Genomic DNA, 20,033 nt, shown 5'->3' on the forward strand with positions numbered 1-20,033 from the left:
TACAGACAATTATGTTTCTAGTGTACTTAGCGTTATTGATTTACCGGCTAGGGATGCCGATGGTTCATACACAATGAATGGTAGCGTTGGGAATACGCGTACCCATCCTCTCCAAGAAGCCAGAGAAGGCTTGAGAGTTGAATTGTTGTTTTCGTGTGAAGATGTAGTTACAGAGTTGTCGTTTTTACGTCGCGGGCAAGTGGTCTTGCGCGACCTAACAGATTCAAATTTGTCTTTGGTACCATACACGGCCAACGTGAATTGCATTTTTATACTGCAGGTCCATTCCGACTTTACTAACTTCGAGTACGGTAGTAAGAAACAACTCCAGATTAGTAGTTTGAAGTGTAGGCTTATCCAGCGAATTGTGTTTTACGCGCTAAGCGCTTTATTTGTGGATAACTTGTCAGAAACGTTTACGGTAGTTGAGCCTAAAAGTAACATTCTTACTCAAGTGCATGCAGATAAAGGGAAATTGCCACCAGTAGAAAAGCTAACATATAACACCAAGGTCAAGAAGAATAGTGAGATAGTCCACGGTAACCAGTTGAGTTTTGCTGATTTGGTAGTTTATCTGAATTCGGTCTCAATGCGCACCAATAATAAACATACTGTAGAAGGGCGTAAATTATATTCTAGTATGGTCACCTTTTATCAAGCTAGTACGTCATCATTGCGAAATTGTCGAAAACGAAGGTTCAAATGTAAATCTACTCGAAAACAGCTGATCGTTCGTGATTATGTTCATGCTCGTCAACTTCAATGCAAAGTGTATTCACAGCGCGCACAATCCCGCATTAGGTATGCAGCGAAGAGCAGGGCAAAAGTAAAACAAAAGCGTTCTCGAAAACGAAAGTTGGCACAAAGTAATCATGGGAGAAAGAAATTTAAGTGTAAATCGAAGTTGTGGCATATCAACAAACTCGTGATAAAGCCAAGACGCGAAAAAGGTGTATGTCGACTCCGAAGAATGCTAAAAAGCGAAAGTGTAAATTCGTACGAGTCTCGTGCAGCAAGTTACATGGTAAATACAGTGATAGTAAGTGTAAACTTAAAAGGAAAGTTGTGCATGGTCCTAAATTTAAGCGCCGTAAACGAGAACGCGTTACTATGTGGAAGTTCAGTAGATGCATTGCAAAGAAGAGAAAAGCCCCTCAAGTCATAAGAAGTAACTGGAAGAGTACTCGTAAGCGTATGAAATTGCAGGCGTACAAGTGTAATAGACATCGGTGGAAAATTAAAATCTTAGCGTAACTAAAGCGCAAATTTTGCCCGAACTTGGACTAAATCCCGAAAGAGACGAGAAATTAAACACCGAATATGACTTTAAACGTTTATAAGAAACGAAAATAAAGATTGTTATTTTTCTTTAATTGTTTCCCACCGAATCTCGAAAGTTAGGAATTTGTTTTTCAGCCTCAAGTGTGTGCATACCGCCACCGACGCGCCCGTTCCAAGGAACCACCAGTATCTGTCTACAATCAGGTACGTTCATTAAAATGTCATGTTTTATTGTTTCTTTACAGCTTTTGGAGATGAGAGATGAATGGAAAACCAGAGGAAGGACGTTATTGGAAAATTTTAAATAGGTAATCAATTTAGATCGCGATTTCGGACTTTGAAATTTTAATAATGCCCCACCACTTTTGAAAACTTGATTATCCCGTTTGGATACAGAATTTCTGTATTGAATTTTGTTAGGATGTCTACGTTTTGTATGTCTTATTTCTTTTCAGGTGCCTCCAGTCTTGGGAACCAAATGTCATTAATAAAATTTTATTATTTTATTTTCTTTGAGTTTTTATTCATTTACCTTGTATGATTATATGAACATTTAGTTGTCCCCATACCATTAGGCATTTAGAGAAATGTTAGGCAATTAGAGACATTTGAAAATTCAATTAGAGAAATACTGGTGAATATCATAATTAATTATGAAATTTGGACTTTAAAAAAAATGTGTCTCCTTCAGTTCATGAATCTTTTCATTCGACCTTGTCATTAAGTATGTGCAAGAGTATATTGAATTTGTAATATAAAATCAGTTAGGCGTTGAAAATTTAAAATTAAACCTTGTTTAGTATGGTTTTGAAAGTAATTGAAAATAATGTTGAATTTAAGAAATTTGTTTACGAATTTATTCACGTATAGTGTTCGTTATGTAAAGTCAGTGGGTATTTGTTACGACACTAATGAAGTTTTGAACTTAATTCAATCCAATTACAAAAACTGTTCTACAAGTTAAGAAGAGGCAAAAGGTTGAAAAATATAATTCAACCCTTAGAGGCGTCACTACTATTCTCTTTCAAAATTACAGTGACGAATTCGGGGTAGCGTCCGATTGGGCCTCAGCTAGTGTGTGATTTGGCAAATATATACACACACTTCAAAATTCTCTTTCGGCCTGTGACATTTTAAATATATTTATTTAAGAACAAGATATTTAATTTGACGCTTAAAATTTCACATTTTATTAGATATTCATTTTTAATTGACGAAAAAGAGATCATAAATTGTGTTTATTTGGGTTTTTGGTAAATAATTTTTCTCTTCTTTCCTTCCTGTAGTACGCTTTTCGTGAAATATTACGTATAGTTATAATAATGTTTTTCGAAAACTGTACTACCAATGATCACCGACACAATTTGGTATCGATATATAAAATGTTTGTTTTAATTAGGTAACAATTACTTATAATAAAATTGGCTCATAAAAATGGGAAATATGTATAATATAAATTGGTTCTAAAACCTTATGGAAATTAGATAATCAAAACTATCACCAGCCTTGAAATTTATTAATGTCGGTGACTGTGAACAAAGTCTGATAAATATTGTTTTAAGTTTTAAAAATAAATCTAGTTTTGAGAATGAAAAATGTGAATAAAAATTGTTTAAAGTAAAGTCAACTAAATCACAAATATGACATTGCAATTTTAAAAGATGTTTGTTAAATGCAACGATTAATTCAGAATTGTGAAAATTTTCCAATTTCAGTTCTTTTTAATCTTTCTTGTATGAAAAGAGTCTATTGGTTCTTAATTGAACATTTTCAACCCACCGATTATCATAGTCAGGCTCGTAATGTTGGCCTCATTTACTTGTTTCGTTGAGGTTATTACTATTTTATTATTCATTTCTCAGCATTAATTGAAAAAAAAGAGAATAAATAATAAAGCATAACATGTTTGTGCTCGATGCCGATTAGCGTTCTCTTACGCATCTTTAATTCTATTAGTCTATTGGAAAATTGTAATTTCAGGCTGTGAACAATTGTGGTGTTAGAGTGGTGGATGATTTACTTAATTGTGACGTTAATCTTTGGATGTGACTATATACCCGGATTTGATAAGTGCATTTTTGCCAGTATGGCCGCACAATCTTTTGTATTGGCTGGCGCTCGTTAAGAGAATACTTTGTAAACCTTCTAATTTTGTAGGTATGAGCGAGCCGAAAATAATTAATAATTAATGAGTGATTAATGGTACTAAGATGCAGGGCTGTAGTATCGAATTCCCCCACCACCAGGGTATTCTTATTGTCCTTTTCATATGTTTATTTTCTTGAAACACCTTCTTGAGGTCTAAATACTGGCAGCCCAATTGGGGTTGGAACAATTTACCCGATTATAACATAGCTGTAATGCGCGAAGCATTCAGCTGGGAGGGACTAGGATTTAGTGCAAGAGCGATTTATTCAAATTGTCGGGAAGTTAAGCGTTCCCGCACACTCTAGCTATGGGAAATAGTAAGTCGGTGCCTTTTGGTTTTCGAGACCAATTCATTAACCTATATTTTTGTTTAATTTATGACTTACGACCTGCTTTGTCAATTAATGGCACGCAGGATGGCGCTTCAACAGGCTTAACCGTCGTTTAACTCATTTATATATATTGAAATGTTTAAAGATTTTAATTGTGTTATGTAACGTAAGTGTATAGATAAACAGTTTACTATTTTGCATAGAATGATGTAGGAATATTAGAATACTATATATGCGGGTTTTTGCTTACTTTTTAACTTTCTTAGTTTTATGAATAGATTTTGCATTTAGTGAAGAAAATATAATCAGAATTTGGATTTCGTTCATATATCGTATTATGTTTATATATAGGTTACGTTTGTATATTCCAATTATTATTCTGGAAGACAGATATTTAGAAATGAAGAAGTAATCTTAATGTGGAAAATATATATTTAAAAAAAAAGAAAGAAAAGTGTTTTGTTTTCGTAATTTTGTAAGTTTATCTATTGCTCAACGACTCACATAAAAAAGTTTAAGTTCAAAGGGGAGAATACCTAATCGTTAGTTTCGTTCTGTGTTAAATAATTCATACAGGTGAAAAAATTTGGTTTAATTCACTTTATTAATAGTTTTTATCTGTTAATATGAGGAAAGTGTTAGTTAAAGCTTTCGCTATACAGTTCATTGGAATAGAATGATCAGAATTAACGATTTACTTTGTTGTTTATCCGATTATTTTTATGTTCGAAAGCTTGCAAGGAGAGAAAATATAGTTTCAAATCAGCACTTGTTAATAAACTCACATAATAATAACAATATGTAACGAAAATTTAGATTGAATTTGAGAATTTTGGGAGTTGAGAATTTTAGATAAATAAATAATGGAAAGAAATTGGTTTGTTGTACGATTTAATAGTAACTGATAGATTCCATTGCTTATAGTATGTTGAGGCAATTAAGTTTAAATTTGATAGTCACGTTGATATTGATAATGGTCATCGAGCGAACAAAATGATTGTGTGCAAAGTATTTTGAGCTGTATACGTTTTTCAATCGAATGGCAATTGAGCATTACGAGTAAGTTAGGGCTATTTTTAAGATGCCAAAGGCTGTATAGAGCGGCATTCTTATATGAATTTATTGTTACGGTGTACGTGTACTTTAACGTGAAACCAAAGGCCATTAAAGGGCGGTTCACGTTCGGAGATGGATACTCCTTGTTATTTCCCGAATACCTAGTTTGTTCCTAGATGAGTAGGGAAAGTCTATTCTAAATGGTTAATGCGTTTAGAAGTGGATTGTATATCCCTCTTATTATGTGATATGTTTTTGCGATTAATGCCCGTAAAATGGAACTGTAGTTTGCCTTTGCCAATAAGATGCTTGTTGAAAATGATAGTAGAAAATGATTGTATCAGCCAAAAGTTATATGTTCGCCAATGTTACACAAGGTCCGTGCACTAGTGTTGATGCCCGCATACTTATTGCAATAAATAAATAAGTAAAATAAAAGTTTACGTTTGTTGTGAGTAATGCTGATAATTAAAAAAAAGTGAGTTGATATGTGATTCTAAATTTATTTGAAACAAATCAATGAACCTTTTGTTTGTTGTTTGTTGTTATATGATTATTAAAACTTGATAGTATATTTGATTTTAGATTCTTTTTAGTACTTCGATATTTAATAAGCTGAAATATAGTATTTTGAATGATTAGTATTTGACTTACAGTATATTTATTTTGTGAATTCTTGTTTTGAAAATTCTTTTGGGTTGTTAATATTTTGCATTTATGAATATATATATTATTTAATATAGTCATTTTGATGTTATTTTAGAAAATTTGAGTATTAATTAAGTTTGTTGTAAAAGTTGCATATATACACATACTACACTACACAAATTACATATCAGGAATTCCGATATTATCGTTTATTTCGTTGTTAAGCTACACTTCCGAAATTGGTATACACATTGTCATTATTGTCTAGTAGTTAAGTATTTTTTGTGCCAATGTTTATTTGTACATTTATTTCGCTTTATATGTTTGAATATATTATGTGTTAGTGAAAAATAATTAAAAGGAAAATTAAGGTACATTGGATTATAGTGAAAAACCAAGATTTTAAAAAAAAATGAAAGGAATAAATAAATAAAAGAGACTATAAACTGAAAATATAAATAAATTAACAATGAACAATTTACTAATGGTGGTATAAAGGTGGCTTTATTTAAACAAAAGGTGGCTTAATTAGAACTTAAAGGTGGCTATATCAAAATAGAAGGTGGCTTTAAAGAACATAATAGGTGGCTTTAACAAAGGTGGCTTGTTGTCATACAGGGTGAATAACCACACAGTTACTTAGTGAAATGCAATATATATACAGTGCAGTCCCAATACGTCGAATTTTCATAGTGAGTCCCCAACGATCTTCAATTTATATACAGAGTGTTCCATGATATAGAGATTTTCTAGTAACACTTTGTGAACCAGTGAAGTTTGTTGTACACAGTGTAGTCCCGATATACTGAATCTTTATGGAGAATTTCCAGTGACAGTTGATTCATATACAGGACGTTTCAAAATACAGTGACCCTTAAGTGATATTCCAGTATGGACCGTTAACCCTTCAACGGCCAGGGTTCTCTTCACAAATTGAAGCAATTTGCTCGGACACTGCTCGGGCCCAATAGGTTGTCACCGTCCTACAGCTCATTTTTGCGATTTAAAAGAAACATTGAGAAAGTAGATTTATTCTGAACTTTATTAACCAACCCTCGTATAGATCCAAGTGTTCTAGAAACTCTTTGTCATCGCTTTGGTATGTCTTTTCATCTGTGTTAGTGGACTTCCGTTAGATTTCGTAACCATATATGGACATACGTTGCAGAGACAGTGATTTCCTTTGTGAACGCTCTCTGAGCCCAGAAAAACGGGAAAGTCGCAAAAACACTTTACTTCTTGTCAGTGCTCAACGCTGATTTGTTTATTTAAAATGTCCGCACTTTTTCAACCAAAGAGGGTGAACTTGTTATCATACGTCATCACCGAAGAGTTTCAGCCCGGAGAAAATATACGCACTTGCTAACTGAACAAGAGGGACAGTCGCCGTGAGCCAGTCCAGGAGGAACGTGTCGACGTTCGCTCCCACAAATTACGCTTTCCTAAAAGCAGCATGCAAGCTGCCTGGCTTTCTTTATACAGAAGTGACAGTTGATATTTTTTTTCACAGTGATTTTTATATAAGTGCACTTATTTAAAAGTACGTCAAGAACGACCCTATGGAACAGAACTCATACTTATAGTTCCTATTTGGGAACTCTCATTGAATAAGCAGCGGTGGAAAACTAACCTTGGGACTTCAACTCCAGAAACAGCGCATATCCCCAAAGGCGGGACAACGAGGGAGCAACTTCAACAGGCTAGCCGAAGAAACACGTGAGTTTACTAACATTTTAAGCCACCATCGTCATTTATTATTAAAGCCACGCCACCATCGTGTCAATAGTGTTAAATTGTTAATGGTGAATATATTGGAAATGTAAAAGTATGTAATATTTGTGCTCTTATAGTAACATTATATTTCTTTTATCGAAAAGTGACTTTATCATTTGTTATATGTTTAATACTTAACTTTCTTTATACGTGTAGCTAAACAACAAACTTTACGTTGCTTACATTTTCATCTACCATATTCCCAGTTATCGTAAGTTGAAACTGTAGGCATGGGCAGTGATCGTATACGTCATGGCGTAACTGGGAAACATAACTAAGAAAAGGGGGAATATATGAGAAATAAAAGTTGTTCCGAACCACGACGTAAATAACGATTACAAATGAAAAATTGAAAATCCTATGTAATACACTACCCATAAAAGGAAACTGACACGAGGACGATAAATTTCATTAAAAAACCTTCCGTATGAACTTTCAGGTCAAACTACTGCGGCAAGAGACTGACACTGCAAAGCTGCATCGCTCAACATCAAATTGCATCCGAATTCCTAAAGAACACGACACAAACAAACATGGTCTATCCTTGGGACTACCAAAATTTCACAAAATTACCACGATTGCTAAGTCAGTCTGCTGAATCCTAGGTAGCGAAAAGTTGTACACCCTTAGTGGATTATTCACCATATTTATAGAGTACTGCTATACGGCAATATGTAGCAGACATCGTGTTTAACGAGGAGCAGTGCGTGTTTGGCCAGAACTAGAGCTAAAATGGTAATGACGAAAAAAGAGAAAGGATGTTTCATGGGAAACTCTGTTGACATGTGTTACTAGAATAGTTGAATGTGTCATTAAAGAAACACCTATTCGATAGGAAGACGAATCATTAGTGTTACAGATTCAAGAAGTGGATTTCATAGCAGCCGAAATGATGTACCGTAACTTGTACCAGATCGTCGAGCTGAAAGTGTTCATGGAAGAAACATTTCTAAGGATAAATTCATTGAAGACGCAGTGCTAAGAGGGAGATCTCTTTATGATATTCGAATGAAATCTATCAATGATAAACATGAAATCAGAGCAAAAAAAAATATACACCTGCGTTTCAAAGAAGCTAAGCAACATTTTCAGAAACACAAACTTTATTGTGAAACTACTTTGTTAAAGAAACCTGCATTCAATGTTTAATTGTAAATTTGGTGATTCTGTGGAAACTGAAATTGTTTAAATTTTTCTTCAACAGAAATTATGTGAGGCACGCACGTACGCAGGAAGGGTAAGTGCCCCTGGTTCGATTTCACGCCATGTGAATTTGTGATGATCAACATTACCTTTTTGTATTTTTTCTGGGTTTTCCTATTTCCTTTTATATTCTTATTTCACGATGTCATTGAAAACCATTCACTATCATGGATTATCGATCTCTTTTAACTTCTACACGGCATACAGTAATCATGGTTCATAAAAGTAGGAATTTAATTTTCTACAATAGAATCTACAATAATAAGTGAAAAATAAAAAGCCGAAACGAAAGTGTATAACTATTCCCACGATTTTTTCCCTCAGAATTTGTTTCGAGATTACCGAAACGATAAAGAAAGAAGATCAAGAATAATATTCTGAACGAGACGCTTTTCGACTCGAGACGAGACTAAAACCGCTGTTGTTTTGACTTGTCTTGTTTTGTTTTCGTCCCTGGCTATTTACCTTCGCCTACTCGCTAGTCTTATTATTTTAAAAACAGTTGGAATGTAGGAAAATATTATTGTAAAATATCGTCTAGAATGTATGCTAATATGTGTAACTAATAATCATAGGCGTAGCTGTGGGGTGTGCTGAATGTGCCTTTACACACACACAAATAAAATGGTTTGAACCTATTATCTTAAAAGGTCATGTAAACTAAAACGCTTTTTGTAATTCGTCAATTCATTATTTTTTATTTTATTATTTCTAATACATTTAAAATTCAATAGAAATAGCACGTGAAAATGTTATGGTAAGATACGGTCGGGTTTAGTTACCTCTGTACAAATCCATTGAAAAAGTTATTTTAATTTCTTACGCGCATACCCATATGAAAAGTTATGTTTTGTCTTTGATACACTCATAAGAAAGATCCTGGTTTAATTACCTTTGGTAGACCCGTATAAAAATTCTGCTTTAATTAACTCTGCGGACACCCAAATAAAAAGTTCCGGCTTCTCCTATGTAATAATGTTATTTATTAGAAGTTTCAGTATATAAAAAACAAAGCACTTCAATTGATTTTGCGCACCAGTATATCCGTATTCCACAACTCAGAAACTTCAATGTCAACGTCCATTTACCAGCAGTGTATCGTTCTAATGTTTAGGTCTAATAACTCATACTTTTACTTCATGTGTCTCCACACAAAACTCATTTACCGCTAGTGATACGTTAGTTTGTGTGAGATCGAGCTATTATATATTAAAATATTAAATACCACATAAAACAAACTAACTTCGATGCACTATAGGCGTTAAAGATTTGCAATTAAGATGTTTCTGGTTTGAATTCTGCGGTAAATGATCTCGAGTTCTATTTTCTGGTTTTACGCGGTTCCACAAGGGCTATTTAGGGACCTTAAATACATAGCCACCAGAAGAAGCGACTTTCCTCCACATACTGAATACTTAATATATAAATCAAGAAGAATGTACTAAAAATTCGGTGAACACTGGAAATATCAACATATTTTCCTTTTGTTGCATTAATATATGATCGTGGGTGCTTTATTTGAACCTGCCGTAGAACATCATATTGCTGTTATTATGTTTCATTACAGTTTAGCGTGATCCTTTTCAATACCGTGATTACATCAGATAAGATCTACCTAAAGAGGGATCCGAATCATTACTCAAGATTCTATCTAAGTCAAGTACTATCACGAGAATCGAAACTGGAACAATGTAGAAACATAAGCGCTAGCGACTTGGTCTATGTAGCACCGTCTTACTGTATTCAGAATGAAAAGACATACGTGATCTTAATAAATATTTAGTATTAAGTTTTCTATATGTATTTTGGTTTACCAAAACTCCTTTATATATTTACCATATCCGTGTGTCTGTGTGTGTGTGTGTGTGTGTGTTTGTGTGTTCGGGAAACAAAATTATCAAGAACTTTTTGATGGATCATCACCAAATTTGGTCAAATATAAAGGGTCAAAAATTAGGAGCTTGTTTTTTTATTATAGCCATCTACTCAAACCGGAAGTGGTTTAAATAATCTATTTTCGGTTTGATCACTGATCACCATAGATAAAAAATAGTAATATATAACGAAATGCGGTTGTCTGCAATGGATTAAGCGTCCTAAGAACATATTTTGTCTTCATCCTTAACTCTTTACTGAAATAGTAAGTGGTTCAAATTAATTATAACTTCCGTCTTCAATAAATTTTCATCTATATAGAACAAAAACTGTTAAAGGTAGATGAAATTCTTTTTCTGCAATCGATGGCTTTCATTTCCTCCGTTAATGTTCAATTGAAACCAGAAGTCACGAAAATTAACCTCTTCCTGTTTGAATAGTGATCTTCATAGAACAGGAGAATGATAACAGTTCGCGAGAAGCAGCTTTTACATTCAATTTAGAGTTGTTAAAATACCTATCATATTCTGCCTTTTGATTTTGCATATTGGAACTGTGCATGAGGTGCGCAATCAATATTAATCTAAAAAAAAGTAGTTTGATTTTGTTGTTACAGTTTCACATCGCTCACAGTGCGTAAAAGCCACCCAAAATTTACATCTCGGCAAATGTGAATTACTCTGTTGAAGGCTAATTCAATGCTTGATACATAATGTATTGCTAAAAATAGACCTGTAGCAATTTGAATAATTAAGCATAAACCGAGAAGAGAGCCGAAATTTCATCAATATGAGATGTTAATAGGAGCTGGCAGGTCTACTAAGGCGTTATTAGCAATTTTAAAAAGAGGATGATGTAAGCGAATTGGTGTTGACATATGACTTAGAAGGCCGGAGAGGGCCTTGATATAATGAAGTGATCTTTACTACTGCAATTAATGTAATAAATAGGTATGTTGCTAATATAATAGTATTTATTAAGATTGATGTTATATAAAATTTTATACCAGGGATTTCTTGATAATTAGTTGTGTATTGGTGTGGGTCTGGTAATGAAATTATGTTTGGTAGTATAAGGGGGTCGATAATTATTATAAAAATTAGGAACAATGGAAGTAGGAAAATTAGAAGGAAAAGATTAGGTGTTAGAGTAAATATTTCATTTGATGCTAGTGTTGTAACATAAATAAATAGAACTAATATGCCCCTAGAAAAACTAAGAAGAGAATATAGGAAAATCAAGGAGATTCTCTTATAGTCGAAATAGTTAAGCAAGTGATAATAGTGTTGATAATGAGTATTAACCCTATTGATAGAGGGTGAGATATTTGAATTAGAATAAATCTTAAAACTACTAAAATTATAAGTAATATTCAGGTTATTTTAATTTCAAGAGGTAGTTTATTAAAATATTAGTTTTGGGGACTAAAGATAAGTTTATACTTTCTCTTGATGCTTTTAGAATTTTATTCATTAATGGTTTACAAGACCAACGTTTTAATTAAACTATAAAAGCTTATGAAAATATTATTTATTTTGTTTTCTTGTTTTCTGGTTATTTTAGGAATAGCTTGTTTTGTTATTCAACGTAAGCATTTACTAATAGTTTTGTTAAGACTTGAATTTATTGTGTTGATAAGTTTTTTACTTTTGTCTTATTCTTTGGGAAGCTTATATGTTGAAAACTATTTTTGTTTATTATTTTTAACTTTTAGTGTTTGTGAGGGTAGTTTGGGTTTATCAATTTTAGTGTCTATTGTTCGAACTCATGGAGGTGATTACTTGAATTCTTTAGTTGTATTGCGATGCTAAAGTATTTACTGATTATATTATTTTTAATACCTTTGGGCTTTAATTCTAAATTATGATGAGTTGTTCAGTTTTGTCTTATTGGAGTTTGTTTTTTATTTATAATAAGAAATAGTATAGGGCTGGTTCCCTGGGAGGTGGGCTATTATTTGTGAAGAGATAGTTTGAGATATTCGTTGATTTTATTAAGTATTTGAATTGTTATCCTTATAATTATGGCTAGAGAAGGTGTATTAAGAAGTTCATTTTATACTACGAGTTTTATTCGTTTAATTTTATTATTACTTGTGTTACTCTATTTGAGATTTTCTTCTTCTAGATTATTTATGTTTTATTTTTTTTTGAGGGCTCATTCATTCCTACATTATTTTTAATTTTAGGTTGAGGTTATCAACCTGAACGAGTGCAGGCAGGCATATACTTGTTGTTTTATACTTTATTTGCTTCGCTGCCACTTTTGATTGGAATTTTTTATTTAGAATATGTTAAGGGTAGCTTATTAATAATTAATATGAGAAGTGTAATAGATTTAGGAATTACATATTATATATGATATTTTGCTTTAGTTGTTGCTTTTTTAATTAAAATACCTATATTTTTGGTTCACCTTTGGTTACCTAAGGCCCATGTTGAGGCACCCGTAAGTGGTTCAATAATTTTAGCGGGGGTTTTATTGAAGTTAGGAGGGTATGGCCTATTACGCATTCTATATTTTATAGAAAATGTAGCTGTAAATATAAATTTAATTTTATTTGGTATTAGAGTTGTGGGTATTTGATCGGTTAGATTAGTGTGCTTAGAGCAAGTTGATGTAAAGTCTTTAATTGCTTATTCTTCTATTGCTCATATAGGATTAGTATTGATAGGATTACTAACCATGGGGCTATGAGGATTTAGAGGTGCTCTTACATTAATAATTGCTCACGGCCTATTCTCTTCGGGGCTATTTTGCCTTGCAAATATTTCTTATGAACGTTTAGGGAGTCGAAGATTGTTAATCAATCGAGGAATACTATCTTTTATGCCGAGCCTAGGGCTGTGATGATTTTTATTAAGAATTGCTAATATGGCCGCGCCACCAACATTAAATTTATTAGGAGAAATTAGTCTGTTAAATAGAATTGTTGGGTGGTCTTGATTGAGTATATTAGGGTTAGCTTTACTATCTTTTTTTAGAGCTGCTTATAGATTGTATTTATATTCATATACTCAACACGGGATACCTTATTCTAATTTATATTCTTGTTGAGGTGGAAGTGTACGAGAATATTTATTATTGATGTTACATTGATTACCTTTAAATTTATTGATCTTTTTTGCAGGCCCAAGATTTTTATGACTGTAGTTGCTTGAGTAGTTTAGGATAAAATTTTAGTTTGTGGAACTAAAGAAGGTTTATTGCCCTTAGGCCATGGTTTGACCTTTTTCAATTTGTGTGACTAGATTTGCCTTTTTAAGTAGAATAAGTGTTTTTTTTATTTCTAATAGGTTTGAATTTTTTAATTAATAGATATAGTGTATTTATTGAGTGAGAAGTTATTTCTTTTAATAGAAATAAAATTATTATAACTCTTCTATTTGACTGAATATCATTTATATTTATAAGATTTGTACTTCATATTTCTAGAATGGTAATTTATTATAGTGGACAGTATATAGGATCTGAAGGATATCTTAATCGATTTATTATGCTTGTATTAATATTTGTTCTTTCGATAGTTTTATTGATTGTTTCTCCTAATTTAATTAGAATCCTTCTTGGATGAGATGGGCTAGGACTAGTGTCATATTGTCTAGTTATTTATTATGAAAATGTGCGGTCTTATAATGCCGGCATGTTAACTGCCCTTTCTAATCGTATTGGAGATGTGGCAATTTAGTTAGCTATTGCTTGAATGTTGAATTATGGGAGTTGAAATTATGTGTTTTATGTGCATAGAGTTTTAAATAATAATGAGATAGTAATTATCTCTAGCTTAATTATTTTGGCAGCAATAACGAAGAGTGCACAAATTCCTTTTTCTGCGTGATTGCCGGCAGCAATAGCTGCTCCTACACCAGTGTCAGCATTAGTACATTCTTCTACACTTGTGACTGCTGGGGTTTACTTGTTAATTCGTTTTAGAGATGTTTTATTAAGTGTTTATGCGGGAAATGTGTTACTTTTATTATCAGGGCTGACAATATTTATAGCTGGTATTGGTGCTAATTATGAATATGATTTGAAGAAGATTATTGCTTTATCTACGCTAAGTCAGCTTGGTCTTATAATAATAATTTTGTCTATAGGATTTCCTGTATTGGCTTTCTTTCATCTGTTAACACATGCTTTATTTAAGGCGTTACTTTTTTTATGCGCAGGAGCAATCATTCACGGTGTAGGAGATACACAAGACATTCGTAGAATAGGAGCACTTGTAAGTCAGATACCCCTTACTTTGTCTTGCTTAAATGTAGCTAACTTGGCTTTATGTGGAATACCATTTTTAGCTGGGTTTTATTCTAAGGACTTAATTTTGGAGATTTCTTCATTGTCTTTAATTAATGTAGTCAGCTTTTTCTTATTATTTTTTTCTACAGGCCTAACTGTATGTTATTCAGTACGTTTAAGATTTTATTTAACAGGTAGGGGTTTTGGGGGTACTAATATTCATTCTATTAGTGATAATGAAGGCTGGACTATGTGTAAGGGAATATTAGGATTAGTAGTGATGGCAATTTTGGGAGGTGCAGCATTGAGTTGATTAATTTTTCCTACTGTTAATTGTGTTATTTTACCTTTATACTTAAAAACGGGCGCATTACTTGTAAGTGTGGTAGGCTTGTGGGTTGGTGTTTTATTATCAAATTATTCTATTGGGCAGTCTTTAATGTGTGTGAAGTTTTATTTTAGCTCTACAATAATAGAAAGCATATGATTTTTACCTTACTTATCAACAAATTATATTATTAAATTCCCTTTATATGTAGGAGGTCTATATTATAATAATATTGATCAAGGATGGAGAGAATGCCTTGGTGCTCAGGGCATATATAGTAGTTTTAAGGACGGTTCAATATTGATTCAACAATCGCAGGACAATCTATTTAAAATGTATTTATTATTTTTTTTTATTTTTTACAATTTTCCTTTGCTTCTTTATATTTGTATATTTGGGTAGCTTATATTGAAAGCATAGTATTGAAGATACTAAGAAGAATTATATTCCCTAAATAGTACTCCCTGAGAGTACTCTCTGTTTTACCTCGAAAAGGTAATGTAATATTTATACTAAGGGGGTATAGTTATTTATATTAAGAGATGTTAACGGTCTAATCCGCTAAAGATAAAAGTTAGCAGCTTCTTCTTGATTAATTCACATCTCCTTAGTTGGGGTGGGAATACCCAATGATATCATTAACAATGAAATGCCTCTTTTTGGCTTCAACTAACAAGTATGGGCTAAGGAGGCCAAGGGCTCAGGTCGAAACTGAGTGCAATTGTTTGCTTCCTACTTATGAGATAAGTTGATAGCAACACCTTTTGGATGCAAACCAAATATTATACTTAACTATTATCCCGTTTCATTAGTCAGCTCATTTTAAGGACCCTTGATTTCACTCATGATAAAGGCCTATTAGGAGGATTACTAAGAACGTTAATCTAACCAGAGATTAGGATAATGTGTTAGTGTTGTTAATACTAATTGTTATTGGTAGTAGAAGGGCAATTTCTACGTCGAAGATGAGGAAAATTACGGCAATAAGGAAGAATCGTAGGGAAAAGGAAATTCGGGCCGATGCTTTGGGATCGAACCCACATTCAAAAGGAGAATTTTTTTCTCGATCGTTAATAACTTTCTTGGAAAGAAGAGTTGAAATGGCTATAACAATTAAGCAAATAATAATAGTTAGTAGGCCGGTCGTTAAGACTGTATTAATTGCCTATTTCATTTAATGATCCTTTTGATTGGAAGTCAAATATACTATATATATTAAATAGGCTTAACCTCCTCATCAATAAATAGAAATGTAAAGGAATAATCATACTACATCTACAAAATGTCAATATCAAGCAGCGGCCTCAAATCCAAAATGGTGAGTAGGAGAGAAATGTGATAGGAGGTGGCGTAATAGACAAGTGACTAGAAATGTGGAACCAATAATAACGTGAAGACCGTGGAAGCCTGTTGCTATGAAAAATGTTGAACCATATACAGCATCTGCAATGGTGAATGGTGCTTCATAATATTCGTATGCTTGTAGGGCAGTAAAATATAAGCCTAGAAGGATTGTGAGTAGTAGACCCTGAGTGTGTAGCCTGAGTGTGGTTGCCCTCTATTAGTCTGTGATGAGCTCATGTTACAGTAACTCCTGAGGCTAGTAGAATTGCAGTGTTAAGAAGAGGGATGTGTATTGGGTTAAATGGTACAATTCCTGCTGGAGGTCAGAAAGATCCAATTTCTACTGTTGGTGCTAGTCTGCTATGGAAGAAGGCCCAGAAAAATGAAACAAAAAAGAATACTTCAGAGATAATAAATAAGATCATACCTCATCGAAGACCTAATGTAACTTGTAAAGTGTGTAATCCTTGATATGTTCCTTCTCGAGTAACATCTCGTCATCATTGAATTATAGTTAATAATGTAATTAATATGCCTAAGAAGAATAGGGAGGGATCATATTGGTGGAATCATTTAGTGAGTCCTGTAGTTGTAATTAAGGCACCTAAGGCCCCAGTAAGTGGTCAAGGACTTTGATCGACAAGGTGGTAAGAATGATTTTGTGGTGCTGACATAAGTAACTTCTCTTGAGTATAGTGTAACTAGGACTGCAAATACGTATGATTGGATTACTGCGACGGCAGACTCTAATATTAGGAGGGCAATTTGTCCAATTATTAGTAATGAGAGTATGGAGAGAGATAAAGAAGGGCCTGTATTACCTAATAAGGTTAAGAGAAGATGGCCCGCAATTATATTTGCTGTTAGTCGAACAGCTAGGGTTCCGGGCCGAATGATGTTGCTAATTATTTCAATGCATACTATGAATGGTATAAGAGGGGCTGGAGTTCCAGAAGGAACGAGATGGGCGAATATGTGTTGAGTGTGGTTGATTCAGCCATAGATTATGAAGCTTATTCAAAGAGGGAGGGCAAGAGTTAGTGTGAAAGTTAGATGACTAGAGCTGGTAAATACATAAGGGAATAGGCCTATAAAATTGTTAAACAGGATGAAGGAGAATAAGGAAATAAATAGGAAGGTTCTTCCTTGGTAGCTAGTGGGACCGAGAATAGTTTTGAATTCCTTATGAAGAGTTAAGGTAATTTTATTTCATAAAATGTTTGGTCGTCCTGGTAAGAATCAGAATGGAATTGGAATGATTAGAAGTCCAATTACCGTTCTAAGTCAGTTAAATGATATATTTATAATTGAAGTAGAGGGATCAAAGGTTGAAAAAAGGTTTGTTATCACTTTCAATTTATGGTTGTTTTTTTGATATTAGTGTCACTTAAGGAAGGATCAGGCGTATTTGAATTAAAATATATAATAGATGCAAATAGAAGGTAACATAGAGAAAATATAATAAATAGAATGAGTCATTTTAGGGGGGATATTTGTGGGATAGAAAAATACTATTAGGTAGTAATTTAAGCTTGACATGCTTATGTTATAATTTAACTAATTTTTCCATTCGAAGTAATTGTTATTTTACTATCTTTTGGTTTAAGAGACCATTGCTTACTTTCAGCCATCCAATGAAAGTTCTTGTATTATTTTTGTTATTCATTTAATGAATACTGAATGAGGGCAGGCCTCAACAACAATTGGTATGAAACTGTGATTTGCGCCACAGATTTCTGAACATTGACCGAAGAATAGGCCTGTACGGGTAATATTGGCTGCTACTTGATTTAAGCGCCCTGGAGTGGCATCTGCCTTAATACCAAAGGCGGGTATAGCTCATGAGTGGAGAACATCGGCAGCGGTAATTAGGATACGAATATCAATATTAATGGGCAATACAATACGGTTGTCTACATCTAGTAGGCGAAATGAACTAGGATTTATTTCGTTGATAGGGATTATGTAAGAATCAAATTCTGTTAAGGAGAAATCAGAGTATTCATAACTTCAGTATCATTGATGTCCAATTGTTTTAAGGGTAATTGCTGGTTGATGAATTTCATCTAGTAAGTATAAGAGTCGTAAGGAGGGAAGAGCAATGAAGATTAACGTAATGGCAGGTAATATTGTTCAAATGGTTTCTAAGGTTTGTCCTTCTAATAAGTTGCGGTTAATATATTTGTTTGGTAGAAGGGAGGCTAGTAGATAGCCTACAAGAACTGTAATTATTGTTACAATGAGTATTGTATGATCGTGAAAAAATATGATTTGTTCTATTACGGAGGATGTTGCATCTTGAAGACCTAGCTGATTGCAAATGGCCATTTCTAAGAAAGACGATTATTCTTATATTTGGGGCTTAGACCCAATGCACTTATCTGCCACCTTAGAAGTTTGTTAGTAAGGGAAGTTCTGCATAACTATGTTCTGCAGGAGGTACGTTTTGAAATCATTCTAGAGATGTTGTTTGTTGGTCTGAAAAGATTACTGGCCGAGCTCTTGCGAAGGCTTCTCATATAATAATTACAAGCACTAAGACGGCGATGAAAGAGAGGAATGAGCCAATACTTGATACTATATTTCATGTAGTGTAGGCGTTTGGGTAATCTGAATATCGACGAGGTATTCCTCTTAGACCTAAAAAATGTTGAGGGAAGAATGTGATATTTACTCCTATAAATATTACTAAGAATTGAATTTTTAATCATGTGGGGTTTATTGTCGTACCTCTAAATAAGGGGAATCAATGAATGAGTCCTGCCATGATAGCGAATACGGCACCTATGGATAGTACATAGTGAAAGTGTGCTACTACATAATAAGTGTCGTGGAGGAAAATATCTAAAGATGAGTTTGCTAGTACAACTCCTGTGAGACCTCCCACAGTAAATAGGAAAATGAAGCCTAAAGTCCATAAAATTGAAGGTGAATAAGTTATTTGTGCTCCGTGAAGTGTGGCGATTCATCTAAATACTTTAATTCCTGTAGGAACAGCAATGATTATTGTGGCTGCAGTAAAGTAAGCGCGAGTATCAACGTCCATACCAACAGTGAATATATGGTGGGCTCAGACAATAAATCCTAAGAATCCAATTGCTAATATTGCATAAATTATTCCTAAAACACCAAAAGTTTCCTTTTTACCACTTTCTTGGGTTACAATATGTGAAATTATGCCGAATCCTGGGAGAATTAAAATGTAAACTTCAGGATGGCCGAAGAATCAGAATAAGTGTTGATACAGAATTGGGTCTCCTCCTCCTGACGGATCAAAGAAGGAGGTATTCAGGTTTCGGTCAGTTAAGAGTATTGTAATAGCTCCTGCTAGTACAGGAAGAGATAAAAGAAGTAATACAGCAGTAATTACTACAGATCAAACAAATAATGGTATTCGTTCTAAAGTTATTCCAGGAGTTCGTATGTTAATTACAGTTGTAATAAAATTTACCGCCCCAAGAATTGAGGATACACCAGCTAGATGAAGGGAGAAAATGCAGAGGTCAACAGAGGTTCCAGCGTGAGCAATGGCTCTAGAGAGAGGGGGATATACAGTTCATCCAGTTCCTGCACCACTCTCTACAATTCTTCCTGTTAATAGCAGGGTTAGTGAGGGAGGTAGTAATCAAAATCTTATGTTGTTTAGGCGGGGGAATGCTATGTCAGGCGCTCCTAGTATTAAAGGCACTAATCAATTACCAAAGCCTCCAATTATAATTGGCATAACTATAAAGAAAATTATAATGAAAGCATGAGCAGTAACAATTACATTATAAATTTGATCATCACCAATTAAACTGCCTGGT

The 20,033-nt window shown here is 33.5% G+C and overlaps 3 pseudogenes; 2 read left to right on the forward strand and 1 right to left on the reverse strand.

Moving 5' to 3' along the window:
* Window positions 1-1,542: 1,542 nt before the first annotated feature.
* Window positions 1,543-13,477, forward strand: LOC145689744 (NADH-ubiquinone oxidoreductase chain 4 pseudogene; annotated as a pseudogene).
* Window positions 13,478-13,605: 128 nt separating this feature from the next.
* LOC145689745 (NADH-ubiquinone oxidoreductase chain 5 pseudogene) lies at window positions 13,606-15,285 on the forward strand (annotated as a pseudogene).
* A 2,146-nt stretch (window positions 15,286-17,431) lies between these two features.
* On the reverse strand, window positions 17,432-18,555 carry LOC145689746 (cytochrome c oxidase subunit 2 pseudogene; annotated as a pseudogene).
* Window positions 18,556-20,033: the final 1,478 nt, after the last annotated feature.

This window comes from Thermobia domestica, chromosome 7 (assembly GCF_964235325.1).
Source record: "Thermobia domestica chromosome 7, izTheDome1.hap1.1, whole genome shotgun sequence".
NCBI classification, from domain to species: domain Eukaryota; kingdom Metazoa; phylum Arthropoda; class Insecta; order Zygentoma; family Lepismatidae; genus Thermobia; species Thermobia domestica.